Raw genomic sequence first — 7,543 nt, 5'->3', positions numbered from 1 at the left:
CTAGAATCACTTCCCAAGCAGGTTGTGGGAAGGGATATAGCCACATAGGCAGATGCTCTCCTTAGACGAAAGAAGGTGGGGGTCTGTGCCCACCTCTATCAACCCCGTGAGTTCTCCTGGTGGTCCCCAAGTGACTATGCCTGTCTTAGGTTGTTCCTCTCTTGAGGAATCTTGCCCGTCATTGGCCAGCCAGCCATCCTTTGGGGCCAAACAAGGAGACATGAGGTGTAAGCACAAAGGTGAAGCAAAGTCCCTGAAAAGATTAGTCTCACAGACTCTTCTTTCTTTTTAGGGGTAGGCACCAGGGGACAGACGGGCAGACAGCTGCGTGACAACAGAGTTGGAGATGGAAAGAGGAGAGGTGGAAGTCTTGTTAGAACGGGCCTCTCAGAGTTGGTCAGGGCCAAGGATGAGCAAGTGAGCCACATGCATGAGAGCACTGCTGTGGGATCACTGAAGAGCCTATCCAAGATGGACCCCTTAGAGGAGAGAAAGAATGGCAATGCCCAGGGCTGAAGAAGGCAGGAGTCATTAGACACCAACTAGAAAAGATGTTTACATCCACATTAGATAAATGCCAGTGAGGGATCTCCATTACGGCAGGGGAGTCCCTAAAGAACTCACAAAAGCACCCTGAGAAACTGAGAATCAGATTCAAATGCCTCTGTAGACTGTATTTTGTAACCAAAGAGAACACAAGACTTTTTACTACCTAAGAGTAATCAGGAAAGTTACGGGCCTACCCTAGATTTTATCCAGGAGCAAGGGAAGAACTAACTCTGCAGAATAAATTTAAAGAATCAGTGGGAAACAAAAATAAAGCTGCTTTAAAATAACGTCCCAAATGTTGTGTTTGTCCAAAGTATTGGTTACATTTGGAATGCTACATAGCAGGTAAAATGGCTAAACTAGAGAAATGTACATCAACTCAGATAAATCTTAAAACTAGAATATTGAATGAAAAAAGCAAGTTGCTGAAGGATAAATATAGTACGGTAGTATTCACATAAAGTTTGAATACATGTAAAACAACACTATATATTATTTTGGTATGCAGTAGTCCCTCCTTATCCATGGGAGATACAGTCCAAGACCCCCAGTAGATGCCTGAAACCATGGATAGTACTGAACCCTATATATGTACTATATTTTTCCTATATCTACTGTGTCTCCCTGAAAATAAGACCTAGCCGGACAATCAGCTTTAATGGGTCTTTTGGAGCAAAAATTAATATAAGACCCAGTCTTATATTATATTATACTATATTATGTTATATTATAACCAGTCTTATATTATAGTAAAATAATACCGGGTCTTATGTTAATTTTTGCTCCAAAAGACTCATTAGAGCTGATTGTCTAGCTAGGTCTTATTTTCAGGGAAACACGTTACATACTTTTGATAAAGTTTAATGTATAAATTAGGCAAACAGATTAACAACAATAACTAATAATGAAGTTAAACAATTATAAGAATATACTTAAAAAAAATATATATATATACTAGGGGTCGGCCCGGTGGCTCAAGCGGTTAGAGCTCCATGCTCCTAACTCCGAAGGCTGCCGGTTCGATTCCCACATGGCCCAGTGGGCTCTCAACCACAAGGTTGCCAGTTCAATTCCTCGAGTCCCTCGAGGGATGGTGAGCTTTGCTCCCTGCAACTAAAATTGAACACGGCACCTTGAGCTGAGCTGCCGCTGAGCTCCTGGATGGCTCAGTTGGTTGGAATGCGTCCTCTCAACCACAAGGATGCCGGTTCGACTGCCGCAAGGGATGGTTCCTGCAACTAGAAAATGGCAACTGGACCTGGAGCTGAGCTGCGCCCTCCACAACTAAGACTGAAAAGACAACAACTTGAAGCTGAACGGCACCCTCCACAACTAAGGCTGAAAGGACAACAACTTGATTTGGAAAAAAGGCCTGGAGGTACACACTGTTCCCCAATAAAGTCCTGTTCCCCTTCCCTAATAAAATCTTAAAAAAAAAAAAAAAAGAATATACTGTAATAAAAGTTATATGAATAGTTTCTCTTTCTCAAAATATCTTATTGTACTGTACTCACCTTTCTTCTTCTTGATGATGTGAGATAATGAAATGCCTACACAATGAGATGCATTTACAGTCTGAGGTGCAACAGCATAACTAGCACCAATTTCTTTTTCCTTCTTCACAATTTCATAGACAGAAGATTCATTCTTACTGTAGAGCTTAGAAACCTCAGCATATGATATTTTTCTTTCCTTATTAAGTTGAGAACATTCACCTTTTCACTTAAAGGAAACACTTTCTGGCTTCTCTTTGGTATATCCGAATTGCCAGCATCACTACTCTTGCACTTTGGGGCCATTAAGTAAAATCAGGGTTACTTGAACACAAGCACTGCGATACTGGGAGAGTTGACCTGATAACAAAGACGGCTACTAACTGGCGGGTAGCATATGCACTGGACAAGGGGATGATTCGTGTCCTGGGCGGGATGGAGCTGAACTCTGCAAGATTTCACCACACTCAGAATAGCATGCAATTTAAAACTTATAAATTGTTTATTTCTAGAATTTTCCATTTAATATTTTCAGATCGTGGCTGACCACAAGTAACTGAAACCATGTAAAGTGAAACTGAATAAGAGGGGACTACTGTATTTATGCAGTAAGATTATAAAAACATATATAGGAATGTTAACTACTAAATTCACACTGGGGGTTAACTCTGAAAAATGAGTAGTTAGATAGGGAGAAGAAAGAGATACAAAAAGACTTCATGTATTGTAATAATTCATTTCTTTAGCTGGGTACTTGGGAATTCATTATTTTATTTTCCATTCACTTTTACATGTAGCAATATTTTATAACTTTTTTTTAAAGTTAGGGAGAAAGGGCTGTTTGAAACAAATGTTCAATTATGGTAGGTGTCCTTGGTAAGAGCAAAATCGGTAGGTGGTGGGAGCAAAGATGAAAGGCAGTGGTGAGAAGTGAAGGAGAGGGTACCATCTGAAATGAGTCTTAAAGACTTGCAAGGCCTCAACCCATATTCCAGCCTCTAGGCAAGCTAAACAGTTTGCTGTGTCCTAGACACAGCCCCAAAACTAAACATTTGCTTACGTCAGTTCTGCTCCCAGGGATTAACAGTTGTAGCTGCCATTTTGTGACAGCTTGCTGCAATCCTGGTCACTATGTATAGAACACCGACCATGTGTCAGGAACTCTACAGATACTATTCTATTTAACCCTGACAACAGACTTATAAAGTAGATATTGTGATTCTCATTTTACAAATGAGGAAACTGAACTTAAATGTTATGTTCAAGGTCACTCAGCAAATGATAGAGTTAATATTTGAATGTATGTCCATCTGACCCTCAAATGGCTTTCCATTACATCAGCCTGTCCTACATATGCCACCCTGGCCCCACCATACTCAGCTTCAGGTCCTTGACCCAGCTGAAATGTCTACTTCTTCATCTTCTGATTCATAATTATTCATTCATTCAAACATTTATTGAGGGGATAACAAATGATATTGGTGACCCATATCCCCTTGGTCCAACCCAAGGCACCTGAAGCTTCTGAAAAGTGTGGACAGCTTATGCCTCAAAAACCAGCATCTGTGACCTGAAGGCTTTATCTGGCTGCAGGACTCGTAGCCCATGTATGAGGCAGGCTGAGGTACGGGGGAATTAGCACCCTGAAGTAATCCTCAACCAACGTGGGATGGCAGTTGGTGGAAAATACCTCAGCTCCTCATCCTCTTGTGGGACAATTCTGAGGTACATTCTACACCTCCCCTCAGAGGGTATCCAGCAGGATGGAGCCCCAGTTGCCCATAGCTCTAACCCTCTCATTAATGTACATTTTATTGGCTTTCTTCCCTTTTCTGTCTCACTTTCCTACTTCCTCACCAAATTTCTTGGGTTCACCCTCAAATAAGCTACTTGTGTTTGTCTCAGAGTCTACTCAGGGGAACCCAAACTAAGACAGAGGGCTTTCCTTATGCAGCTTCACAAAGACCTCCCTTAAGCTCCAAACACAATTCAAGCTCCTTCCTCTCTACTCCCTTTGCTCCAGCTCTTTCTTTGCTTTGTCATACTATCCTGGAGCCTTTCTAATTGCAGGTCTGACTAGCCCACTTTGGACAACTCAAAATCGATGCCCTGTTATTCATCCTCCTTGCCCCAACACACCAGAACTGCTCATTGAATGCCTGAGAATGGGCTGAATTGTTGAACGTCCTACTTACATTTTAATTGATTAATCTTCACCACCTCCTAGAAAACCTTGTACAGGCATGCCTCGGAGATATTGACAGTTCGTTCCAGATCAACTCATTAAAGCAAGTCTTCCAATAAAGCTAGTCATTATCTTTTCACTGGTGGAGGGTCTTGCCTTCAATTTATAAAAAAATGCAACATCTGTGAAGCTCAGTAAAATGAGGTGTGCCTGTATTACCCTTCGGCTGAGAACTATTTACAGGTGCTAAAGTAAAGGCTCATAGATATTATAAGGCAGAATAAATTCTGCCTCAGTTCAAACCAGAAATCTACTGGAAAAAGAAAATCCAACAATTTATTAGATTTAGATATTACTCTAACAGTTTTTCTTTTAAGAAAAAAAACCTGTTTATGTTGAATGCTTTGATTTAGGTTGTGCAGATAAGCTGAAGTAATTGCTTATTAATTTCTGCATATTAATAAAATGGAAATGCTTTGTTTGAAATGAACAAAGGCAGGCTAGTCCAGGACCAGAGCTACCTAAGGAGAAACATATCTTATTGTTTTTGGTGACGTGCCCTTATGAGGCAGCATGAATTTTAAAGCCAGTCTCCCTGTTTCAATCTTAGCTCCACCCCTCACAGCCATGTGACCTGGAACAATTTACCTAACTCCTCTGTTCTTAGTTGTCTTAATTATAAACTGGAGATAATAATAGTACCTATTTCACAAGGTTGCTGTTATTGAGATAGGGATGAGGGTGACAGCATTTCTGTTGTTTTGGGCTCATCCTTGCAGGCTTCTCATTACCGTCTTCTTCCTTCTGCTCCATCAGAGAGCATCTTACTCCATACCTTTCATTCCTGCACTTCCTTCCTGCTTTCCCTAACTAGCCACATCTTCAGCCTCATCCCTCTTCCCTCACTTCTGGAACCTAGCACATTATCTTTCTCTATCGAGCACTTGTGTCCTCGACCCCCCACCTCTAATACCCACCTCATGTCTTTCCTCCAGTTGAGGATATAGGTATATAGAAGAGGATATAGGTATATATATTTGTAGATGGCAGAATTGAAGTTCAAGAGAGTACAGTGGAATGAGGAGTAAAGCAAAGAAGGAAGGCTGGGTCCGTAGAGGGTATGTATAGAACAGTTGGGAGGGAAGGTCAGAAATGTAGGGTGACCCCAGTAAATAGGATTCATCCTGAGAGTTCTGTGGTGGAAGAAGCATTAACCCTGACCCCTTTTCTCCCCAGGGCAGTGCTTTTCTTGTCCTATCCTAGGACTTCAGGTGAATTCCTCATTCCAATGTCTGGAAGAAGTAACAGAATCACAATCATCTGTCTCTTTCACAGATAAAAGTACAGGTGTGTTGCTTCTGAAGCGCAGGTCTGAGAAGAGGAGCTGGACTCCTCTAGTTTCCAGCTTGCCCCTATCTTGCAATATTATCTTGGCTGTATCTGGGAAGTGGGAGATAACTCTGTTTTTTATCTAGAAAACACTGGCTCTCTGGCTATAGACCTAATTTAGATTATTATCTCCTAGAATCATGTCTAGCAATGTTGCATAGAAAAAAGCATAAACTGTGGTGTCAGATAGACATAAATTCGATTTTCAGCTCTGCCACTCACCAGCCATGTGACTTAGAGCAAGTCATTTAGCCTCTCTGAGCCTCAGTTTCCTCATGGGGATTAAATTATCCACCTCATAGGTTATAGAAAGAATTAAATGAGATGATGTGTGAAAGCTCCATAACACTGTGAGAGGTGATACTGTGCCAATTCGTTCACCATTTGTAGTTCAATGCCTGGCACAGAGTATGCCCTCAATAAATATTTGTTATAATAGAATGAATAAGTAGGCATTTAACAAACTGTAGCTGGTATTGCTTTGTGTGGGCTGATTCTGGCTGATGGTAATGATATGGTCCGAAAAAAACCCACTATAAATCCAGGGACAGTGGCACCCTAATGTTACACAGACTAAATGGGGCTTTGTGGAATGAAAATTTCAATAATATTGATTGTCCCCATTGAGGAATTGAATACAGTACTACTCAAACCTTAATGTGCCTCCAAATCATCTCGGGACCTTGTTAAAATGCAGGTCTGTCTGCCATCTTTCCATGCCATCATGATGGTGCACATGAATGTTTTGGCTGATGCTCTCAAGAGCATCACCAATACCAATAAGAGGCGAACTCTAGGTTCTTTTTAGGCCATGCTTGGAAGTCATCGTCCAGTATCTAGCTGTGATGTTGAAGCATGGTTACACTGGAGAATTTGAAATCATTGATGATCACACAGTTGGAGAAATTGTTGAGAACCTCAGGGGCAGGTTAGTGAGGAGTAATCAGGCCCAGATTTGATGTGTAACTTGAAAATCTAGAAAAATGGCAGAATAATCTGCTCCTGTCCAATCAGTTTGATTTCATTATACTGACAACTTAAGCTAGCATCATGGACAAAGAAACAAGACGAAAGCACACAGGAGGGAAAATCTTAGGATTCTTTTTCTAGAAATGCAACACATACATGCAAATAAAATGCTTCCATGGGGAAAAAAAGAGGGTTCTGATTCAGTAGTTCCAAGTGGAGGCCTGAGAAGCTCCCAGGTGAGGCTGACTGCTAGCTTGTGGACCTCATTTTAAATAGCAGGGGTCTACTAGAGGGGTCAACAAACTTCTTCTGTAAATGGCCAGATAGTAAATATTGCACACTGTATGAACTCTATAAGCTCTGTTGCAACTGTTCAACTCTGCCAGTGTAGAACAAGAACAGCCACTGACAACACAAGTAAATGGGTGTGGTTGTGTTGCAATAAAACTGTATTTATATAAACCAGGAACAGCTAGATTTGACCTATGGGCTGTAGTTGGCCTACCCCTGGTCTAATATATTTAAAATCAGTATGTTGCTCTCATAATGGACATCAGTTAGCTTGTACCCTGAGCTCCCAATAATTCCCTCACATATGGTTATTTCCCCTTCCTGCATATCCACCTCCCCCTACCCACAATGGTTCCAGGAACAGAGCACTCACTGTCAGGTTCCCACAGTGAGACTCTGACTCCAGATTCCAGCTGATTGGTTCAGGGTGGTGGTACAACTCCAGTGGGCATCATTCACAGTCTATTCTACAGAATGTTGTGCTCTGGGGTGCCCTCTGCATAAAAATATAAGGTCAATGGCATGCTTTGAGTTGTAACTCTTAGCTGAACTGAGCACTTGACTGAAGCTGGCTACTCATACTCTTTCCTTGACATTCTTGAATTGAGTCTAGGAAATTACTGATTCAGTCTGTTTGTCCTCATAACTTGAGGATAGATAAGTGGAG

At 41.4% G+C, this 7,543-nt stretch overlaps 1 pseudogene across 1 annotated transcript; it reads left to right on the top strand.

The window, feature by feature from the left end:
- Window positions 1–6,328: 6,328 nt before the first annotated feature.
- LOC308500630 (small ribosomal subunit protein uS8-like) lies at window positions 6,329–6,726 on the top strand (annotated as a pseudogene). The gene has a single exon. The product of its transcript is annotated as a small ribosomal subunit protein uS8-like (transcript).
- The last annotated feature ends 817 nt before the right edge of the window (window positions 6,727–7,543 follow it).

Source organism: Rhinolophus hipposideros, assembly GCF_964194185.1.
Source record: "Rhinolophus hipposideros genome assembly, chromosome: 8".
Taxonomy (NCBI): domain Eukaryota; kingdom Metazoa; phylum Chordata; class Mammalia; order Chiroptera; family Rhinolophidae; genus Rhinolophus; species Rhinolophus hipposideros.
This window is presented reverse-complemented; position numbering and strand designations above follow the sequence as displayed.